A 22,673-nucleotide genomic window follows, 5' to 3' on the forward strand; every position below is an offset into this window, starting at 1 on the left:
CTCTCCCCTCTCCTCTCCTCTCCCTCTCCTCTCCTCTCTCCTCTCCTCTCCCCTCTCCTCTCCCTCTCCCTCCCTCTCTCCTCTCCTCTTCTCCCTCTCCTCTCCTCTCCTCTCCCCCTCTCCTCTCCTCTCTCTCTCTCCCCTCCCCTCTCCTCTCCTCTCCTCTCCTCTCCCTCTCTCCTCTCCTCTCCTCTCCTCCCCCTCTCCTCTCCTCTCCTCTCCTCTCCTCTCCCTCTCCTCTCCTCTCCTCTCTCCTCTCCCCTCTCCTCTCCTCTCCCCTCTCCCTCTCCTCTCCCTCTCCCTCTCCTCTCCTCTCCTCTCCTCTCCTCTCCCCCTCTCCTCTCCTCTCCTCTCCCTCTACCCCCTCTCCTCTCCTCTCGTCTCTCTCTCCTCTCCTCTCCTCTCCTCTCCTCCCCCTCTCTCCTCTCCTCTCCAGGTTTAAGTTGTTATCTCAGGAGGAAGGAGAGTACTTCAACGTTCCAGTCCCTCCTGAGGGTGAGGAGGGCAACGAAGAGCTGCGGCAGAAGTTTGAGGTTTGTGTGTGTGTGTTAGGGTGTTTGTGTGTTAGGTGTGTGTGTGTGTGTGTGTGTGTGTGTGTGTGTGTGTGTGTGTGTGTGTGTTAGGGTGTTTGTGTGTGTGTGTGTGTGTTTGTGTTTGTGTGTTAGGGTGTGTGTGTGTGTTAGGGTGTGTGTGTGTGTGTGATAGGGTGTGTGTGTGTGTGTTAGGGTGTGTGTGTGTGTGTTAGGGTGTGTGTGTGTGTGTTAGGGTGTGTGTGTGTGTGTGTGTGTGTGTGTGTGTGTGTGTGTGTGTAGGGTGTGTGTGTGGTGTGTGTGTGTGTGTGTGTGTGTGTGTGTGTGTGTGTGTGTGTGTGTGTGTGTGTTAGGGTGTGTGTGTCTCTCTGGGTGAGCTCTTAGCGATCTGGCAGGCTGAGGAGACTGTGTGTGTGTGTGTGTGGTCAGCCAGCTCTCTTGGTCAGCCTCACTCATTAGCACATTTGGCAGGGTAGATAGCAACAATCTGTCTCTCTCCTCCTCCTCCTCCTCCTCCTCCCTCCCTCTCCCTCTCCCTCTCCTCCCCTCCTCTCCCTCTCTCTCCTCTTCCTCACCTTTGTCTTGCTCTCCTCTCCCTCTCCCTCTCCTCCTCTCCCTCTCCTCTTCCTCTCCTTTGTCCCACTTTTTCTCTCCTCTCCCTCTCCCTCCCCTCCTCTCCCTCTCTCTCCTCTTCCTCACCTTTGTCCTGCTCTTCTCTCTCTCTCCTCCCTCTCCTATTCCTCTCCTCCTCCCCCTCTCCTCCTTTCCCTCCCCCTCTTCCTCCTCTCCTCCTCTCTCCCTCCTCTCCTCCCCTCTCCTCTTCCCCTCCTCTCCCTCCTCCTCTCCACTTCCCCTCCTCCCCTCCCCTCCCCTCCTCTCCCACCCTCTCCCTCTTCCTCTCCTCCTCCTCCTCTCCCCCAAGCCAGGAGGACCTGACCCAACACTCCAACTCGTTCTCTGTCCCATTCCAGTGGTTTCATCCCTTTGTATCTCTCAGGGGCAGAGGGACTGATCCCTGTGGGAAGTGAACCTGTAACGTTGTTCTCTCCCCGTCTGAAGGGTCTTACAGTAGTAGGTGTGTGATCCCTGTGGGAAGTGAACCTGTAACGTTGTTCTCTCCCCGTCTGAAGGGTCTTACAGTAGTTGGTGTGTGATCCCTGTGGGAAGTGAACCTGTAACGTTGTTCTCTCCCCGTCTGAAGGGTCTTACAGTAGTTGGTGTGTGATCCCTGTGGGAAGTGAACCTGTAACGTTGTTCTCTCCCCGTCTGAAGGGTCTTACAGTAGTTGGTGTGTGATCCCTGTGGGAAGTGAACCTGTAACGTTGTTCTCTCCCCGTCTGAAGGGTCTTACAGTAGTTGGTGTGTGATCCCTGTGGGAAGTGAACCTGTAACGTTGTTCTCTCCCCGTCTGAAGGGTCTTACAGTAGTTGGTGTGTGATCCCTGTGGGAAGTGAACCTGTAACGTTGTTCTCTCCCCGTCTGAAGGGTCTTACAGTAGTTGGTGTGTGATCCCTGTGGGAAGTGAACCTGTAACGTTGTTCTCTCCCCGTCTGAAGGGTCTTACAGTAGTTGGTGTGTGATCCCTGTGGGAAGTGAACCTGTAACGTTGTTCTCTCCCCGTCTGAAGGGTCTTACAGTAGTTGGTGTGTGATCCCTGTGGGAAGTGAACCTGTAACGTTGTTCTCTCCCCGTCTGAAGGGTCTTACAGTAGTTGGTGTGTGATCCCTGTGGGAAGTGAACCTGTAACGTTGTTCTCTCCCCGTCTGAAGGGTCTTACAGTAGTTGGTGTGTGATCCCTGTGGGAAGTGAACCTGTAACGTTGTTCTCTCCCCGTCTGAAGGGAATGTAGAGATTGATGACATCATGACTTGATTCTTCTCCTCTGTTTTGTTTTGTTTCTCCTCCTCTCCCCTCTCTCTGTCTCTCCCCTTTCTCTATCTCTCTCTCTATCTCTCTCACCCAACACCATTCTCTTTTCTCTCCCTTTCTCTATCTCTCTCTCTCTCTCCCAACACCACCCCCCTCCTCTCCCCTCTCTCTGTCTCTCCCCTTTCTCTATATCTCTCTCTATCTCTCTCACCCAACACCACCCCCTCCTCCTCTCCTCTCTCTCTGTCTCTCCCCTTTCTCTATCTCTCTCTCCCAACACCACCCCCTCCTCCTCTCCCCTCTCTCTGTCTCTCCCCTTTCTCTATCTCTCTCTATCTCTCTCTCCCAACACCACCCCCTCCTCCTCTCCCCTCTCTCTGTCTCTCCCCTTTCTCTATCTCTCTCTGTGTCTCTCACCCAACACCACCCCCTCCTCCTCTCCCCTCTCTCTGTCTCTCCCCTTTCTCTATCTCTCTCTGTGTCTCTCACCCAACACCACCCCCTCCTCCTCTCCCCTCTCTCTGTCTCTCCCCTTTCTCTATATCTCTCTCTATCTCTCTCTCCCAACACCACCCCCTCCTCCTCTCCCCTCTCTCTCTGTTTTTGTCTCGTCAGTATTCAAGGTCACAGTGAAGCCGTTTCTACAGACACTCACAGAGACGCTGTCTCTAGGGGCAAGATATCACACACACACACACACACACACACACACACACACAACCTCTAGGGCCAAGCTATCTGAGGAGAATACTGTGAAATCTGGAGAGAAAAGGAGAAAGAGAGAGAGAGAAGGCATGCAACATGACCCCCATGTCATCTCTCTCGCTCTCCCCCTCTCTCTCTCTCTCCCTCTCTCCCCCCCCCCTCTCTCTCTGTCTCTCTCTCTCTCTCTCTCTCTCTCTCTCTCTCTCTCTCTCTCTCTCTCTCTCTCTCTCTCTCTCTCTCTCTCTCTCTCTGTCTTTTCTGAAGATCATAGGAGGTCAACCGTGTTTCCCAATCTGGTCGTTTGAGGCCTCAGTTATTCCACATATTAATTCAGCAATAGGACCTTTAGTAGCTGAGAAATGGAACTGTTGTTGTTCAGGATTGTTTTCCTTTGTTTTGTGTATCTTTGTACTGTATATTTAGAAAGTATTTCTACGTGTGTAGTTTTTAAAATACTGAGGATGAGGAAGATGGGGACACATCCATGGGGTTAAACCAGGTGATGAATGTGGACTGGTTTGGGGGCCCCCAGAGGACTGAGGATGAGGAAGATGGGGACACGTCCATGGGGTTAAACCAGGTGATGAATGTGGACTGGTTTGGGGGCCCCCAGAGGACTGAGGGATGGAGAAGATGGGGACACGTCCATGGGGTTAAACCAGGTGATGAATGTGGACTGGTTTGGGGGCCCCCAGAGGACTGGGGATGGAGAAGATGGGGACACGTCCATGGGGTTAACTTCTATGGGCTTTTTTCCCACTTCCTGGTTGTAATCTTCTCAGGTTTTGCCTGTCATATGAGTTCTGTTGTACTCACAGACACCATTAAAACAGTTTTAGAAACTTCAGAGTGTTTTCTATCCAAATCTACTAATAATATGTAAATATTTGACTCTGGGCACCGAGTATTAGGCAGTTTACTCTGGGCACGCTTTTCATCCGAAAATGAAAATGGGGCACGCCAATCCTTAAAAAGTTAAACCAGGTGATGAATGTGGACTAGTTCGGGGGCCCCCAGAGGACTGAGGATGAGGAAGATGGGGACACGTCCATGGGGGGGGGGGATTCACTGACAAGGTTTTCAGAAGACATTCAGAGAGCTGAACATAGAAATACAACATTATTGAACTGTCTTTTTTGGACACTGTGGATACCTCAGTGTCCTGTCTCGCTCTGATGATGTCATTAATAATGTAACTTCCTGTTCCCTGGTACAGAGGGCTCGGATCGGTCCGAGCACCAAGAGCACAGAAGGTTCCGCGGCCAAGTTCGACTCCAACGGGAACAGAGACCGCATGAAGCTGTCTGACTTTAACTTCCTGATCGTGCTGGGCAAGGGAAGCTTCGGAAAGGTAACGAGAAGGAGAGTATGTGTGTGTGTGTGTGTGTGTGTGTGTGTGTGTGTGTGTGTGTGTGTGTGTGTGTGTGTGTGTGTGTGTGTGTGTGTGTGTGTGTGTGTGTGTGTGTGTGTGTGTGTGTGTGTGTGTGTGTGTGTGTGTGTGTGTGTGTGTGTGTGTGTGTGTGTGTGTGTGAATTGGAAAGCAGGTAATCTCCTCTCTGACATGGACACTGATATTCCTTAGAGAAAGAGACAAAGGGAGGGGGAGGGGGAGAGAAAAAGAGAGAAAGATTCAGCGAGAGAGAGAGGGAGAGAGAGAGGGAGAGAGACAGGGATGAGGAAGATGAGGTAGAGAGACAAGGATGAGGAAGAGGTAGAGAGACAGGGATGAGGAAGATGAGGTAGAGAGGCAGGGATGAGGAAGAGGTAGAGAGACAGGGATGAGGAAGAGGGATGAGGAAGAGGTAGAGAGACAGGGAGAGAAGAGGGAGAGAAGGAGAGAGATGAGGAGTAGAGAGACAGGGATGAGGAAGATGAGGAAGAGGTAGAGAGACAGGGAGAAAGGGAGGGATAGAGAGAGAGAGATGAGGAAGAGACAGGGATGAGGAAGATGAGGAAGAGGTAGAGAGACAGGGAGAGGGAGAGAGAAGAGGATAGAGACAGGGATGAGGAAGATGAGGAAGAGGTAGAGAGACAGGGATGAGGAAGATGAGGAAGAGGTAGAGAGACAGGGATGAGGAAGATGAGGAAGAGGTAGAGAGACAGGGATGAGGAAGATGAGGAAGAGGTAGAGAGACAGGAGGGCAGCATTGTCTAAGAAGTTGAGTCTGGCTCTGTTCTGTTCTGCTGCCGGCTGTTCCCATGGCAACAGGCATTCAGAGAGATATGGATACCTCAGATCTGGTCATTACTGCAGTTGGGAGCACACACACACACACACACACACACACACACACACACACACACACACACACACACACACACACACACACACACACACACACACACACACACGCACGCACACACATACACACACACACACACAGACACACAGACGTACACACACACACAGACGTACACATGCACGCACATGCGCACACACACACACACACACACAGACATGTACAAAAACAGACACACAGACATACAAACAGAGAGTCTAAAACCCATGTCCAGCCGTAAACACCTTCTTTAGTTTAAATACTGATGTGTAGTTACCCCAAGAAACTCCCTATGTCATGCTTATAGCTTTTTAAAGCTGTTATGAACTCCCTATGACATGCTTATAGCTTTCTAAAGCTGTTATGAACTGCTTATAGCTTTCTAAAGCTGTTATGAACTCCCTATGACATGCTTATAGCTTTTTAAAGCTGTTATGAACTCCCTATGACATGCTTATAGCGTTCTAAAGCTGTTATGAACTGCTTATAGCTTTCTAAAGCTGTTATGAACTCTTATAGCTTTCTAAAGCTGTTATGAACTCCCTATGACATGCTTATAGCAACCCTAAAGCTGTTATGTCTCACTATGAAAAACGTATAGCCTCCTAAAGCTGTTATATCGCCCTATGACATGCGTATAGACTCTTAAAGCTGTTATGTCTCCCTACGACGTGCTTATAGCCTCGTAAAGCTGTTATGAACTCCCTATGACATGCTTATAGACTCTTAAAGCTCTCCCTGTGGCTCAGTTGTAGATCATGGTGCAACGCCAGGGTTGTGGGTTCGATTCCCACGGGGGGCCAGTACAAAAGAAAAATGCATGAAATGTATGAAGTGTCTGCATTCACTATTGTAAGTCGCTCTGGATAAGAGCGTCTGCTAAATGACTAAAATGTAAAAAATAAAAAGTAAAATGACATGCTTATAGCCTTCTAATGCTGTTATGTCTCCCTATGACATGCTTATAGCGTTCTAAAGCTGTTATGAACTCCCTATGACATGCTTATAGCTTTCTAAAGCTGTTATGTCTTCCTATGACATGCTTATTGCCTCTTAAAGCTGTTATGAACTCCCTATGACATGCTTATAGCTTTCTAAAGCTGTTATGAACTCCCTATGACATGCTTATAGCTTTTATGAACTCCCTATGACATGCTTATAGCTGTTATGAACTCCCTATGACATGCTTATAGCTTTCTAAAGCAGTTATGAACTCCCTATGACATGCTTATAGACTCTTAAAGCTGTTATATCTTCCTATGACATGCTTATAGCCTCTTAAAGCTGTTATGTCTCCATATGTAGCTTCTGAACACACTGTAATGTCTCCCAAAGGCAGGCTTATAGCTTATAATGGTTACGTCATGGTTACGTCATGGTTATGTCATGGTTATGTCATGGTTATGTCATGGTTATGTCATGGTTATTGAATAGTTGTGTCAGCTTAATGGTCATCAAGTTGCAAAGTGAGAAGACCTGCTTAGTTTTTACAATTTCTCTTTATAAAATCAGATTTTAACCTAACCCTCAACTAACCCACCCTGCTTAACATTATGCCTAAACCTACCCTTCAATTAAGACCAAAAACACATTTTTGTTTTCATAAATTTGTACGATATAGACAATTTTGACTTTGCAGCTTGGACATCTAGTGAGAACCCCCATCTTAATGTAGTGTTATGTCACTATAGTTATTATGTAGTGAGAACCCATCTTAATGTAGTGTTATGTCACTATAGTTATTACGTAGTGAGAACCCATCTTAATGTAGTGTTATGTCACTATAGTTATTATGTAGTGAGAACCCATCTTAATGTAGTGTTATGTCACTATAGTTATTATGTAGTGGGAACCCATCTTAATGTAGTGTTATGTCAGGGATGAAAGGGATGGAGAGAGAGAGAGAAAGAGATGGAGAGAGAGAGGAGAGAGAGAGAGAGAGAGAGAGAGAGAGAGAGAGAGAGAGAGAGAGAGAGACAGAGAGAGGAGAGAGAGAGAGAAAGAGAGAGAGAGAGAGAGAGAGAGAGAAAGGGATGGAGAGAGAGGAGAGAGAGAGAGAAAGGGATGGAGAGAGAGAGAGAAAGTGAGAGAGAGAGACAGAGATGGGGAGAGAGAGGCGAGAGAGAGAGAGAGAAAGGGATGGAGAGAGAGGAGAGAGAGAGAGAGATAGAGAGAGGAGAGAGAGAGAGAAAGAGATGGGAGGAGAGAGAGAGAAAGAGATGGAGAGAGAGGAGAGAGAAGACAGAGGAGAGAGAGAAAAGGAGAGAAAGAGATGAGGAGAGAGAGAGAAAGGGATGGAGAGAGAGAGAGAGAGAGAGAGAGAGAGGGATGGAGAGAGAGAGAGAGGGATGGAGAGAGAGAGAGGAGAGAGAGAGGGATGGATAGAGGAGAGAGAGAGAGAAAGGGATGGAGAGAGGAGAGAGAGAGAGAGAGAGAGAGAGAGAGAAGGATGGAGAGAGAGGAGAGAGAGAGAACGAGATGGAGATGGAGAGAGAGGAGAGAGAGAAAGAGAGAGGAGAGGGAGAGAGAGAGAGGAGAGAGAGAGAGAGAGAGAGAGAGAGAGAGAGAGAGAGAGAGAGAGAAAGGGATGGAGAGAGAGGAGAGAGAGGGAGAGAGACAGAGAGAGGAGAGAGAGAGAGAAAGAGAGAGAGAGGAGAGAGAGAGAAAGGGATGGAGAGAGAGGAGAGAGAGAGAGAGAGAGAAAGGGATGGAGAGAGAGGAGAGAGAGAGAGAGAAAGGGATGGGGAGAGAGAGAGAGAGAGAGAGAGAAAGGGATGGAGAGAGAGAGACAGAGATGGAGAGAGAGGAAAGAGAGAGAGAGAAAGAGATGGAGAGAGAAAGAGATGGAGAGAGAGAGAAAGAGATGGAGACAGAGGAGAGAGGAGAGAGAGGAGAGAGAGAAAGGGAGAGAAAGAGATGAGGAGAGAGAGAGAAAGGGATGGAGAGAGAGGAGAGAGAGAGAGAGACAGAGAGAGGAGAGAGAGAGAAAGAGATGGAGAGAGAGAGAAAAGAGATGGAGACAGAGGGAGAGAGAGGAGAGAGAGAGAGAGAGAGGGATGGAGAGAGAGAGAGAGAGAGAGAGAGAGAGAGAGAGAGAGAGGAGAGAGAGGGGGATGGATAGATAGAGGAGAGAGAGAGAGAGAAAGGGATGGAGAGAGAGGAGAGAGAGAGAGAGAGAGAGAGAGAGAGAGAGAGAGAGAAAAGAGAGAGGGAGAGAGAGGAGAGAGAGAGGGAGAGAGAGAGAGAGACAGAGAGAGAGGGAGAGAGAGAGAGAGAGATGGAGAGAGAGAGAGAGAGAGAGAGAGAGAGAGAGAGAGAGAGATGGAGAGAGAGGAGAGAGACAGAGAGAGAGAGGGAGAGAAAGAGAGAGAGAGAGAGAGAGAGAGAGAGAGAGAGAGAGAGAGAGAGAGGGATGGATAGTTTGATAGAGGAGGTCCAGGAACAGATGGTGTCCTCTCTGAAACTCTTATTGAGTTTGCATTTACATAGTTACACTGTCACCATATGGACACATACACAACACACACACACACACACACACACACACACACACACACACACACACACACACACGGTGAAATATAGCGTTTCCTCCAGGGTCTTCCTCAGTTCTGAGAGGTTTGTGTCTGACCTTGGAGAGAAAAGTCTGGGTAGAGACACAGGTCTCTGAGTCCCGTCGCTGTGTTGTCATAGCCACGATGCATTCTTGGCGTAGGTCCATCGGCACGGAAACAGAAACCGATGGCGATGAGTGTGAATCTTCCGTCCCTGTGTGTGTGTGTGTGTGTGTGTGTGTGTGTGTGTGTGTGTGTGTGTGTGTGTGTGTGTGTGTGTGTGTGTGTGTGTGTGTGTGTGTGTGTGTCCTAGAGGTGTGATTGTGAACAGATGTTTTCCCAGATTTCTTGATATAGAGAATATGTTTCTGGTTTGATGGACTGCTGCCAATCTCTCTCTCTCTCTCTCTCTCTCTCTCTCTCTCTCTCTCTCTCTCTCTCTCTCTCTCCTCTCTCTCCTCTCTCTCCCTCTACCTCTCTTTCTCTCCCTGCCTCTCTTCCTCCCTCTTGCTCCCTCTCCCTCCCTCTCTCTCTCTCTCTCACCCTCCCCCCCCTCCCCTCCCTCTCCCTCCCCTCCTCTCTCCCACCTCCCTCCTCTACCTCCTCCCTCCCTCCTCCCTCTCTCCCTCCTCTCCCTCCCTCCCCCTCCCTCCCCTCCTCTCCCTCCCTCCCCTCCTCTCTCCCACCTCCCTCCCCCCTCCCCCCTCCCTCCTCCCTCCCCTCCCTCCTCCCTCCCTCCTCCTCCCTCCTCTCCCCTCCCTCCCTCCCTCCTCCCTCCTCTCCCTCCCCTCCCTCCCTCCTCCCTCCTCTCCTCCCTCCCTCCCTCCCTCCCTCCCCTCCCTCCTCTCCCTCCAGGTGATGCTAGCAGAACATAAGAACAGAGAGGAGCTGTATGCCATAAAGATCCTGAAGAAGGATGTAGTGATCCAGGATGATGATGTGGAATGTACCATGGTGGAGAAGAGAGTCCTGGCGTTGTCCGGGAAACCTCCCTTCCTCACTCAGCTGCACTCCTGCTTCCAGACCATGGTAAACACACACACTACACACTACACACTACACACTACACACACACACACACACACACACACTATACACACACACACACACACACACACACACACACACACACTACACACACACACACACACTACACACACACACACACACACTACACACACACACTATACACACACACACACACACACACACACACACACACACACACACAGTGTGACTGAGTCAGTAGGTGATGACTTGATGTGTTGGTGGTGTGACTGAGTCAGTAGGTGATGTGTTGGTGGTGTGACTGAGTCAATAGGTGATGACTTGATGTGTTGGTGGTGTGACTGAGTCAGTAGGTGATGACTTGATGTGTTGGTGGTGTGACTGAGTCAGTAGGTGATGTGTTGGTGGTGTGACTGAGTCAATAGGTGATGACTTGATGTGTTGGTGGTGTGACTGAGTCAGTAGGTGATGTGTTGGTGGTGTGACTGAGTCAGTAGGTGATGACTTGTTGTGTTGGTGGTGTGACTGAGTCAGTAGGTGATGACTTGTTGTGTTGGTGGTGTGACTGAGTCAGTAGGTGATGACTTGATGTGCTGGTGGTGTGATTGAGTCAGTAGGTGATGACTTGATGTGCTGGTGGTGTGACTGAGTCAATAGGTGATGACTTGATGTGTTGGTGGTGTGACTGAGTCAGTAGGTGATGACTTGATGTGTTGGTGGTGTGACTGAGTCAGTAGGTGATGTGTTGGTGGTGTGACTGAGTCAATAGGTGATGACTTGATGTGTTGGTGGTGTGACTGAGTCAGTAGGTGATGACTTGATGTGTTGGTGGTGTGACTGAGTCAGTAGGTGATGTGTTGGTGGTGTGACTGAGTCAATAGGTGATGACTTGATGTGTTGGTGGTGTGACTGAGTCAGTAGGTGATGTGTTGGTGGTGTGACTGAGTCAGTAGGTGATGACTTGATGTGCTGGTGGTGTGACTGAGTCAATAGGTGATGACTTGATGTGTTGGTGGTGTGACTGAGTCAGTAGGTGATGACTTGATGTGTTGGTGGTGTGACTGAGTCAGTAGGTGATGTGTTGGTGGTGTGACTGAGTCAATAGGTGATGACTTGATGTGTTGGTGGTGTGACTGAGTCAGTAGGTGATGACTTGTTGGTGGTGTGACTGAGTCAGTAGGTGATGATGTGTTGGTGGTGTGACTGAGTCAATAGGTGATGACTTGATGTGTTGGTGGTGTGACTGAGTCAGTAGGTGATGACTTGATGTGTTGGTGGTGTGACTGAGTCAGTAGGTGTGATGTGTTGGTGGTGTGACTGAGTCAGTAGGTGATTGATGTGTTGGTGGTGTGACTGAGTCAGTAGGTGATGCTTGTTGGTGGTGTGACTGAGTCATTAGGTGAGACTTGATGTGTTGGTGGTGTGACTGAGTCAGTAGGTGATGACTTGATGTGTTGGTGGTGTGACTGAGTCAGTAGGTGATGACTTGATGTATTGGTGGTGTGACTGAGTCAGTAGGTGATGACTTGATGTGTTGGTGGTGTGACTGAGTCAGTAGGTGTGATTGATGTGTTGGTGGTGTGACTGAGTCAGTAGGTGATTGATGTATTGGTGGTGTGACTGAGTCAGTAGGTGATGACTGTTGTATTGGTGGTGTGACTGAGTCAGTAGGTGATGTGATGCGTTGGTGGTGTGACTGAGTCAGTAGGTGATGATGTGTTGGTGGTGTGACTGAGTCAGTAGGTGATGACTTGTTGTATTGGTGGTGTGACTGAGTCAGTAGGTGATGACTTGATGTGTTGGTGGTGTGACTGAGTCAGTAGGTGATGACTTGTTGTGTTGGTGGTGTGACTGAGTCAGTAGGTGATGAGTGTGTTGGTGGTGTGACTGAGTCAGTAGGTGATGACTTGATGTGTTGGTGGTGTGACTGAGTCAGTAGGTGATGACTTGATGTGTTGGTGGTGTGACTGAGTCAGTTGGTGATGTGTTGGTGGTGTGACTGAGTCAGTAGGTGATGACTTGATGTGTTGGTGGTGTGACTGAGTCAGTAGGTGATGACTTGTTGTGTTGGTGGTGTGACTGAGTCAGTAGGTGATGACTTGTTGTATTGGTGGTGTGACTGAGTCAGTAGGTGATGACTTGATGTGTTGGTGGTGTGACTGAGTCAGTTGGTGATGTGTTGGTGGTGTGACTGAGTCAGTAGGTGATGACTTGATGTGTTGGTGGTGTGACTGAGTCAGTTGGCTTGATGTGTTGGTGGTGTGACTGAGTCAGTAGATGACTTGTTGTGTTGGTGGTGTGACTGAGTCAGTAGGTGATGACTTGATGTGTTGGTGGTGTGACTGAGTCAGTAGGTGAGTGATGTGTTGGTGGTGTGACTGAGTCAGTAGGTGGTGATGTGTTGGTGGTGTGACTGAGTCAGTAGGTGATTGATGTGTTGGTGGTGTGACTGAGTCAGTAGGTGATGACTTGATGTGTTGGTGGTGTGACTGAGTCAGTTGGTGATGTGTTGGTGGTGTGACTGAGTCAGTAGGTGATGTGTTGGTGGTGTGACTGAGTCAGTAGGTGATGACTTGTTGTATTGGTGGTGTGACTGAGTCAGTAGGTGATGTGTTGGTGGTGTGACTGAGTCAGTAGGTGATGTGTTGGTGGTGTGACTGAGTCAGTAGGTGATGATGTGTTGGTGGTGTGACTGAGTCAGTAGGTGATGACTTGATGTGTTGGTGGTGTGACTGAGTCAGTAGGTGATGTGTTGGTGGTGTGACTGAGTCAGTTGGTGATGTGTGGTGGTGTGACTGAGTCAGTGGTGAGTCAGTAGGTGATGTGTTGGTGGTGTGACTGAGTCAGTTGGTGATGATGTGGTGGTGTGACTGAGTCAGTAGGTGATGACTGATGTGTTGGTGGTGTGACTGAGTCTGTCTGTTTTTAACCCTTATGTTACCAGGTAAATTGACTGAGAACACATTCTAATTTACAGCAACGACCTGGGGAGCAGTTACAGGGGAGAGGAGGGGGATGAATGAGCCAATTGGAAGCTGGGGATGATTAGGTGGCTGTTATGGTATGAGGGTTCGAGATGAACATTTTCTTCCCTCCCTCCCTCCCTCTCTCTCTGTCTCTCTTTCTCTCTCCCCCTCTCCTTCCCTCCCTCCCTCCCTATTTCTCTGTCTCTCTTTCTCTCCCCCTCTCTCCCTCCCTCTCTCTGTCTATCTCTTTCTCTCTCCCCCTCTCCTTCCCTCCCTCCTTCCCTCTCTGTCGATCTCTTTCTCTCTCTCTCCCCCTCTCCTTCCTTCCTTCCTTCCCTCTCTGTCGATCTCTTTCTCTCTCCCCTCTCCTTCCCCGTCTCTCTCTCTCTCTCTCTCCCCCCTCTCTCTCTCTCTCCAGGACAGGTTATATTTTGTGATGGAGTATATCAACGGAGGAGACCTCATGTATCAGATCCAGCATGTCGGCAAGTTTAAGGAACCTCACGCTGTGTGAGTACACACACACACACACACACACACACCACACCACACACCACCCACCACACACACACACCACACCACACCACCACACAACACACACACACACACCCTGTGTGAGTTTCCGGAGTATATCTTCCTGTTCCCAGATCGAACCCATTAATCAAATCAAAGTTTTTTATTTGTCCAATAAAAATAAAACGTTATTAGTCACATGACTGAATTCAACCTTACCGTGAAATCTTCACTTCCAAGCCCTTTAACCAACCGAGTCAGTGGGGGGGGGTACCGGTACCGAGTCAGTGTGGGGGAGTACTGGTACCGAGTCAGTGTGGGGGGGGTACTGGTACCGAGTCAGTGTGGGGGAGTACTGGTACCGAGTCTGTGGGGGGGGTACCGGTACCGAGTCAGTGTGGGGGAGTACTGGTACCGAGTCAGTGGGGGGGGTACTGGTACCGAGTCAGTGTGGGGGAGTACTGGTACCGAGTCAGTGTGGGGGGTACTGGTACCGAGTCAGTGTGGGGGAGTACTGGTACCGAGTCAGTGTGGGGGGGGTACCGGTACCGAGTCAGTGTGGGGGAGTACTGGTACCGAGTCAGTGTGGGGGGGGGTACTGGTACCGAGTCAGTGGGGGGAGTACTGGTACCGAGTCAGTGGGGGGAGTACCGGTACCGAAGTCAGTGTGGGGAGTACTGGTACCGAGTCAGTGGGGGGGAGTACCGGTACCGAGTCAGTGTGGGGGAGTACTGGTACCGAGAGTCAGTGGGGGGGGAGTACGGTACGAGTCAGTGTGGGGGGGGTACTGGTACCGAGTCAGTGTGGGGGGGGGTACGGTACCGAGTCAGTGGGGGGGAGTACCGGTACCGAGTCAGTGGGGGAGTACCGGTACCGAGTCAGTGGGGGGAGTACTGGTACCGAGTCAGTGTGGGGGGGGTACCGGTACCGAGTCAGTGTGGGGGAGTACTGGTACCGAGTCAGTGTGGGGGGGTACCGGTACCGAGTCAGTGTGGGGGAGTACTGGTACCGAGTCAGTGTGGGGGGGGTACTGGTACCGAGTCAGTGTGGGGGAGTACTGGTACCGAGTCAGTGTGGGGGGCGGTACTGGTACCGAGTCAGTGTGGGGGAGTACTGGTACCGAGTCAGTGGGGGGAGTACCGGTACCGAGTCAGTGTGGGGGAGTACTGGTACCTAGTCAGTGTGGGGGGGGTACTGGTACCGAGTCAGTGTGGGGGGGAGTACTGGTACCGAGTCAGTTGGGGGAGTACTGGTACCGAGTCAGTGGGGGAGTACTGGTACCGAGTCAGTGGGGGGGAGTACTGGTACCGAGTCAGTGGGGGGGCGGTACCGAGTCAGTGGGGGGGTACCGGTACCGAGTCAGTGGAGGGGGGAGTACCGGTACCGAGTCAGTGGGGGGGGTGGTACCGAGTCAGTGGGGGGGTACCGTACCGAGTCAGTGTGGGGGAGTACCGGTACCGAGTCAGTGGGGGGGGGCACCGGTACCGAGTCAGTGGGGGGGAGTACGGTACCGAGTCAGTGGGGGGGGAGTACCGGTACCGAGTCAGTGGGGGGGGTACCGGTACCGAGTCAGTGGGGGGGGTACCGGTACCGAGTCAGTGGGGGGGAGTACCGGTACCGAGTCAGTGGGGGGCGGTACCGAGTCAGTGGGGGGGTACCGTACCGAGTCAGTGGGGGGGAGTACCGGTACCGAGTCAGTGGGGGGGGCTGGTACCGAGTCAGTGGGGGGGGTACGGTACCGAGTCAGTGGGGGGGTGGTACCGAGTCAGTGGGGGGAGTACCGGTACCGAGTCAGTGGGGGGGGGGTACCGGTACCGAGTCAGTGTGGGGGGGGTACCGGTACCGAGTCAGTGTGGGGGGAGTACTGGTACCGAGTCAGTGTGGGGGGGGTACTGGTACCGAGTCAGTGTGGGGGGAGTACTGGTACCGAGTCAGTGTGGGGGGGGTACCGGTACCGAGTCAGTGTGGGGGAGTACTGGTACCGAGTCAGTGTGGGGGAGTACTGGTACCGAGTCAGTGTGGGGGAGTACTGGTACCGAGTCAGTGGGGGGAGTACCGGTACCGAGTCAGTGTGGGGGAGTACTGGTACCGAGTCAGTGGGGGGAGTACGGTACCGAGTCAGTGTGGGGGAGTACTGGTACCGAGTCAGTGTGGGGGGTACTGGTACCGAGTCAGTGTGGGGGAGTACTGGTACCGAGTCAGTGTGGGGGGGGTACCGGTACCGAGTCAGTGGGGGGGGGTACTGGTACCGAGTCAGTGTGGGGGGGGTACCGGTACGAGTCAGTGGGGGGAGTACTGGTACCGAGTCAGTGGGGGGGGTACTGGTACCGAGTCAGTGTGGGGGGGTACCGGTACCGAGTCAGTGTGGGGAGTACTGGTACCGAGTCAGTGTGGGGGGGTACCGGTACCGAGTCAGTGTGGGGGAGTACTGGTACCGAGTCAGTGTGGGGGGAGTACTGGACCGAGTCAGTGTGGGGGGAGTACTGGTACCGAGTCAGTGTGGGGTACTGGTACCGAGTCAGTTGGGGAGTACTGGTACCGAGTCATGTGGGGGGTACCGGTACCGAGTCAGTGGGGGGAGTACCGGTACCGAGTCAGTGGGGGGGGGTACCGAGTCAGTGGGGGGGGTACTGGTACCGAGTCAGTGTGGGGGGGAGTACTGGTACCGAGTCAGTGGGGGGGGGCACGGTACCGAGTCAGTGGGGGGGAGTACCGGTACCGAGTCAGTGGAGGGGGGAGTACCGGTACCGAGTCAGTGGGGGGGAGTACGGTACCGAGTCAGTGGGGGGGTACCGGTACCGAGTCAGTGTGGGGGGGAGTACCGGTACCGAGTCAGTGGGGGAGGCGGTACCGAGTCAGTGGGGGGTACCGGTACCGAGTCAGTGGGGGGGAGTACGGTACCGAGTCAGTGGGGGGGTACGGTACCGAGTCAGTGGGGGGGGAGTACGGTACCGAGTCAGTGGGGGGGAGTACCGTACCGAGTCAGTGGGGGGGTACCGGTACCGAGTCAGTGTGGGGGGGAGTCGGTACCGAGTCAGTGGGGGGCGGTACCGAGTCAGTGGGGGGGTACGGTACTGAGTCAGTGGGGGGGAGTACCGGTACCGAGTCAGTGGGGGGGGTTACGGTACCGAGTCAGTGGAGGGGGGAGTACGGTACACGAGTCAGTGGGGGGAGTACCGGTACCGAGTCAGTGGGGGGGGTACCGGTACCGAGTCAGTGTGGGGGGGAGTACGGTACCGAGTCAGTGGGGGGGGCGGACCGAGTCAGTGGGGGGGTACCGGTACGAGTCAGTGGGGGGGAGTACCGGTACCGAGTCGTGGGGGGGTCGGTACCGAGTCAGTAGGGGAGGTACGCGAGTCAGTGGGGGGGTACGGTACCGAGTCAGTGGGGGTACCGGTACCGAGTCAGTGGGGGGGAGTACCGTACCGAGTCAGTGGGAGGGGGTGGTACGAGTCAGTGGGGGAGTACGGTACGAGTCAGTGGGGGGGTGGTACCGAGTCAGTGGGGGGGAGTACCGGTACCGAGTCAGTGGGGGGTGGTACCGAGTCAGTGGGGGGGGTACCCGGTACCGAGTCAGTGTGGGGGGAGTACGGTACCGAGTCAGTGGGGGGCGGTACCGAGTCAGTGGGGGGGTACTGGTACCGAGTCAGTGTGGGGGGAGTACTGGTACCGAGTCAGTGTGGGGGAGTACCGGTACCGAGTCAGTGGAGGGGGAGTACCGGTACCGAGTCAGTGGGGGGGATGACCGGTACCGAGTCAGTGGGGGGGGGAGTACGGTACCGAGTCAGTGGGGGGCGGTACCGAGTCAGTGGGGGGTACCGTACCGAGTCAGTGGGGGGGAGTACCGGTACCGGGTCAGTGGGGGGGTTACCGGTACCGAGTCAGTTTGGGGGAGTACCGGTACCGAGTCAGTGGGGGGCGGTACCGAGTCAGTGGGGGGGGTACCGGTACCGAGTCAGTGGGGGGGTACCGGTACCGAGTCAGTGGGGGGGTGGTACCGAGTCAGTGGGGGGGTACCGGTACCGAGTCAGTGGGGGGGTACCGGTACCGAGGTCAGTGGGGGGGAGTACCGGTACCGAGTCAGTGGGGGGGAGTACGTACCGAGTCAGTGGGGGGGGTGGTACCGAGTCAGTGGGGGGGAGTACCGGTACCGAGTCAGTGGGGGGGAGTACCGGTACCGAGTCAGTGGGGGGGTGGTACCGAGTCAGTGGTGGGGAGTACCGGTACCGAGTCAGTGGGTGGGGGGGTACCGGTACCGAGTCAGTGGGGGGGTGGTACCGAGTCAGTGGGGGGGGTACCGGTACCGAGTCAGTGTGGGGGGAGTACCGGTACCGAGTCAGTGGGGGGTACCGGTACCGAGTCAGTGTGGGGGGGGTACCGGTACCGAGTCAGTGGGGGGAGTACCGGTACCGAGTCAGTGGGGGCGGTACCGAGTCAGTGGGGGGAGTACCGGTACCGAGTCAGTGGGGCGGTACCGAGTCAGTGGGGGGGGGTAGCTTCATGCCTTTCTCAGGCACCGTTTCGAGTAAATGTCTTGGATTGGTGGGAGCACGGTCCCGGCGATGTACTGGGGGCCTCGTCACCACCCGCTGGAGGGGCCTCGTCACCACCCGCTGGAGGGGCCTCGTCACCACCCGCTGGAGGGGCCTCATCGCGGTCGTGGACAGAGCAATTCCTGTAGCAGGCCGTGATGTAGGATGTAGGTCAGGATGCTCTCGATGGTACGGGCGGTATTATTTGGAGAGGACCCGGGTTCTGCGTGTCCGAATTTCTTCAGCCGCTTTTAGGAAGTAGAGTCGCTGAATGACAATTCCTCTGTGACGTGGGGAAACGCCAAGGAACTTAAAACTCGTGACTCTCTCTAATACAGTCCCGTTGATGTGGATCGCGGCATGTTCCCTCCATCCCCGTGCGGCTCAGTTGGTAGAGCATGGTGTTTGCAACGCCAAGGTTGTGGGTTCGATTCCCACGGGGGACCAGTACAGAGAAGAAAGAAAAAAAAATGTATGAAATGTATGTATTCACTATTGTAAGTCGCTCTGGATAAGAGCGTCTGCTAAAATTACAAAAAATCCCTCCACCTTCCTACAATCAACTCCTTTTTTTTGTTTTGCTGTCGTTGAGGGGAGAGGTCGTTGTCACGACGACAACACAAAACGCCAGTTCACTTACCTCCCTCCTTTATAGCCCGACTCGCCGTTGTTTGGTCATCAGGCTTTTACATCCGCGGCGTCGTCAGCAGACTGGATGACGGCGTTGGCGCGAAGCCACGCGCAGGGTCGTAGGTGAAACAGGAAGTACAGCAGAGGACTGAGGACACAGTCCTGTCAGGAAGTCCAGGATCCAGTAGCAGAGGGAGGTGTCCAGACTCGTGGCTCTGAGCTCGGTGTCGACCTCGGAGGGAACAATAGTGTTGAATGTTTGAACTGTTGTCGATGAACGGAATTGTCACGTAGGTTTTCCTCTTGTCCGGATGTGTTTACGGCCGTGTGACTGGTGAAGGAAATGGTATTTTTCGGCTTCTCCTCACCCTCTTCTCTTTGAGCGTAGGTTTGAGGGGGTCGATATGTGATTGGTCCGTTCAAACTCACATGGACGTGTTTGCTACGTCCTGTTGATTTTATCAGATATACTGGAAGTATGGCAAAATATACACCTTTATCTCTCTCCTCTCCTCTCCTCTATCTCTTGCTCTCTCTCCTCTCCCTTTCCCTCTCTCCTCTCCTCTTTCTCTCCCTCTTCCTCTTCCTCTTCCTCTTCCTCTTCCTCTTCTATCCTATCCTATCCTATCCTATCCTATTCTCTATCTCTTGCTCTTTCCTCTCCTCTCCTCTCCTCTCCTCTTCTCTCCTCTCCTCTATTTCTTGCTCTCTCCTCTCCCCTCCTCTCCCCTCCTCTCTCCTCTCCTCTCCTCTCCTCTCCTCTCCTCTCCTCTCCTCTCCTCTCCTCTCCTCTCCTCTCCTCTCCTCTCCCCTCTCCTCTCCCCTCTCCTCTTTCTCTCTCTCAGGTTCTACGCAGCAGAGATTGCCATAGGTCTGTTCTTCCTTCATCTGAAAGGAATCATTTACAGGTGAGTCTTCAAGTCATAAGATACTCGTCACAACATCATCTCAGACAAAGATATTCATCACAACATCATCTCAGACAAAGATATTCATCACAACATCATCTCAAACAAAGATATTCATCACAACATCATCTCAAACAAAGATATTCATCACAACAACATCTCAGACAAAGATATTCATCACAACATCATCTCAGACAAAGATATTCATCACAACAACATCTCAGACAAAGATATTCATCACAACATCATCTCAGACAAAGATATTCAGCACAACAACATATCAGACAAAGATATTAATCACAACATCATCTCAGACAAAGATATTCAGCACAACAACATATCAGACAAAGATATTAATCACAACATCATCTCAGACAAAGATATTCATCACAACATCATCTCAGACAAAGATATTCATCACAACATCATCTCAGACAAAGATATTCAACAGCCTTGGCAGGAACTAATGGGATCGGTATTGTCTGGTCGTAATTTGGATATTCTGTCTGAGAGTCTAGTATGTCTCTGAGTTGTCTCCTGTAGTTACCCTTCTGTCTGAGAGTCTAGCATGTCTCTGTGTTGTCTCCTGTAGGGATCTGAAGCTGGACAACGTGATGCTGGACGCAGAGGGACACATTAAGATAGCGGACTTTGGGATGTGCAAAGAGAACATGTTGGACGGTGTCACCACCAAGACCTTCTGTGGAACCCCAGACTACATCGCTCCTGAGGTACGGGTGTGTGTGTGTGTGTGTGTGTGTGTGTGTGTGTGTGTGTGTGTGTGTGTGTCTGTGTGTGTGTGAGTGTGTGTGTGTGTGTGTGTGTGTGTGTGTGTGTGTGTTTGTGTGTGTGTGTGTGTGTGTGTGTGTGTGTGTGTGTGTGTGTGTGTGTGTGTGTGTGTGTGTGTGTGTGTGTGTGTGTGTGTGTGTGTGTGTGTGTGTGTGTGTGTGAGTGTAATTAAGTTGATTAGGTATCGCACGTTAGTTTGACAGGAGAGACAGATGGTTCAGTTCCTAGTGTTAGCACCTACCGGGCGAGAGAGACACCACACACACACACACACACACACACACACACACACACACACACACACACACACACACACACACACACACACACTCGTAGTGCTGTAGACAGTGTGTTATGGTCAGCGCAGCTTCACCTAACTTGCTGTCTAGACCAGGCGGTGCAGCTTCACCTAACATGCTGTCTAGACCAGGTGGTGCAGGTTCACCTAACATGCTGTCTAGACCAGGTGGTGCAGGTTCACCTAGCATGCTGTCTAGACCAGGTGGTGCAGGTTCACCTAACATGCTGTCTAGACCAGGCGGTGCAGGTTCATCTAACATGCTGTCTAGACCAGGTGGTGCAGGTTCACCTAACATGCAGTCTAGACCAGGCGGTGCAGGTTCACCTAACATGCTGTCTAGACCAGGCGGTGCAGGTTCACCTAACATGCTGTCTAGACCAGGCGGTGCAGGTTCACCTAACATGCTGTCTAGACCAGGCGGTGCAGGTTCACCTAACATGCTGTCTAGACCAGGCGGTGCAGGTTCACCTAACATGCTGTCTAGACCAGGCGGCGCAGGTTCACCTAACATGCTGTCTAGACCAGGCGGTGCAGGTTTGAAATATCAAAACCAACTCTGAGCCAATTGTATTAATTTGGGGGACAGGTGGAAACAGGTGGAACATTCATGGACATTTAGCTAGCTAGCTTTCTGTTGCTCATTTGTCCTGGAAGTCCTTTTTTTTCTGGACTTTTCTAGAATTTTGTCCTATTTTGAGTCACACAAAATCTTGTGTTTTTCTTCTTCTTCTGTGGATAAAAGGGTAAACCTAGTTAGTTTCTAGTAATCTCTCTTCCTTCTTCTTCTGTGGATAAAAGGGTAAACCTAGTTAGTTTCTAGTAATCTCTCCTTCTTCTTCTTCTGTGGATAAAAGGGTAAACCTAGTTAGTTTCTAGTAATCTCTCCTCCTTCTTCTTCTGTGGATAAAAGGGTAAACCTAGTTAGTTTCTAGTAATCTCTCCTTCTTCTTCTTCTGTGGATAAAAGGGTAAACCTAGTTAGTTTCTAGTAATCTCTCCTCCTTCTTCTTCTGTGGATAAAAGGGTAAACCTAGTTAGTTTCTAGTAATCTCTCCTTCTTCTTCTGTGGATAAAAGGGTAAACCTAGTTAGTTTCTAGTAATCTCTCTTCCTTCTTCTTCTGTGGATAAAAGGGTAAACCTAGTTAGTTTCTAGTAATCTCTCCTTCTTCTTCTTCTGTGGATAAAAGGGTAAACCTAGTTAGTTTCTAGTAATCTCTCTTCCTTCTTCTTCTGTGGATAAAAGGGTAAACCTAGTTAGTTTCTAGTAATCTCTCCTTCTTCTTCTGTGGATAAAAGGGTAAACCTAGTTAGTTTCTAGTAATCTCTCCTCCTTCTTCTTCTGTGGATAAAAGGGTAAACCTAGTTAGTTTCTAGTAATCTCTCTTCCTTCTTCTTCTGTGGATAAAAGGGTAAACCTAGTTAGTTTCTAGTAATCTCTCCTTCTTCTTCTGTGGATAAAAGGGTAAACCTAGTTAGTTTCTAGTAATCTCTCCTCCTTCTTCTTCTGTGGATAAAAGGGTAAACCTAGTTAGTTTCTAGTAATCTCTCCTTCTTCTTCTGTGGATAAAAGGGTAAACCTAGTTAGTTTCTAGTAATCTCTCCTCCTTCTTCTTCTGTGGATAAAAGGGTAAACCTAGTTAGTTTCTAGTAATCTCTCCTCCTTCTTCTTCTGTGGATAAAAGGGTAAACCTAGTTAGTTTCTAGTAATCTCTCCTTCTTCTTCTGTGGATAAAAGGGTAAACCTAGTTAGTTTCTAGTAATCTCTCCTCCTTCTTCTTCTGTGGATAAAAGGGTAAACCTAGTTAGTTTCTATTAGTCTCTCCTCCTTCTTCTTCTGTGGATAAAAGGGTAAACCTAGTTAGTTTCTAGTAATCTCTCCTCCTTCTTCTTCTGTGGATAAAAGGGTAAACCTAGTTAGTTTCTAGTAATCTCTCTTCCTTCTTCTTCTGTGGATAAAAGGGTAAACCTAGTTAGTTTCTAGTAATCTCTCCTCCTTCTTCTGTGGATAAAAGGGTAAACCTAGTTAGTTTCTAGTAATCTCTCCTCCTTCTTCTTCTGTGGATAAAAGGGTAAACCTAGTTAGTTTCTA

General features: G+C 51.3%; 1 pseudogene; it reads left to right on the forward strand.

Annotated features, from left to right (window-relative positions):
- The window catches only part of LOC123725124 (protein kinase C beta type-like), a 127,392-nt pseudogene that overhangs the window by 65,659 nt on the left and 39,060 nt on the right, over positions 1–22,673 (forward strand).

Source organism: Salmo salar, chromosome ssa11 (genome assembly GCF_905237065.1).
Source record: "Salmo salar chromosome ssa11, Ssal_v3.1, whole genome shotgun sequence".
In the NCBI taxonomy this organism is placed as follows: Eukaryota; Metazoa; Chordata; class Actinopteri; order Salmoniformes; family Salmonidae; genus Salmo; species Salmo salar.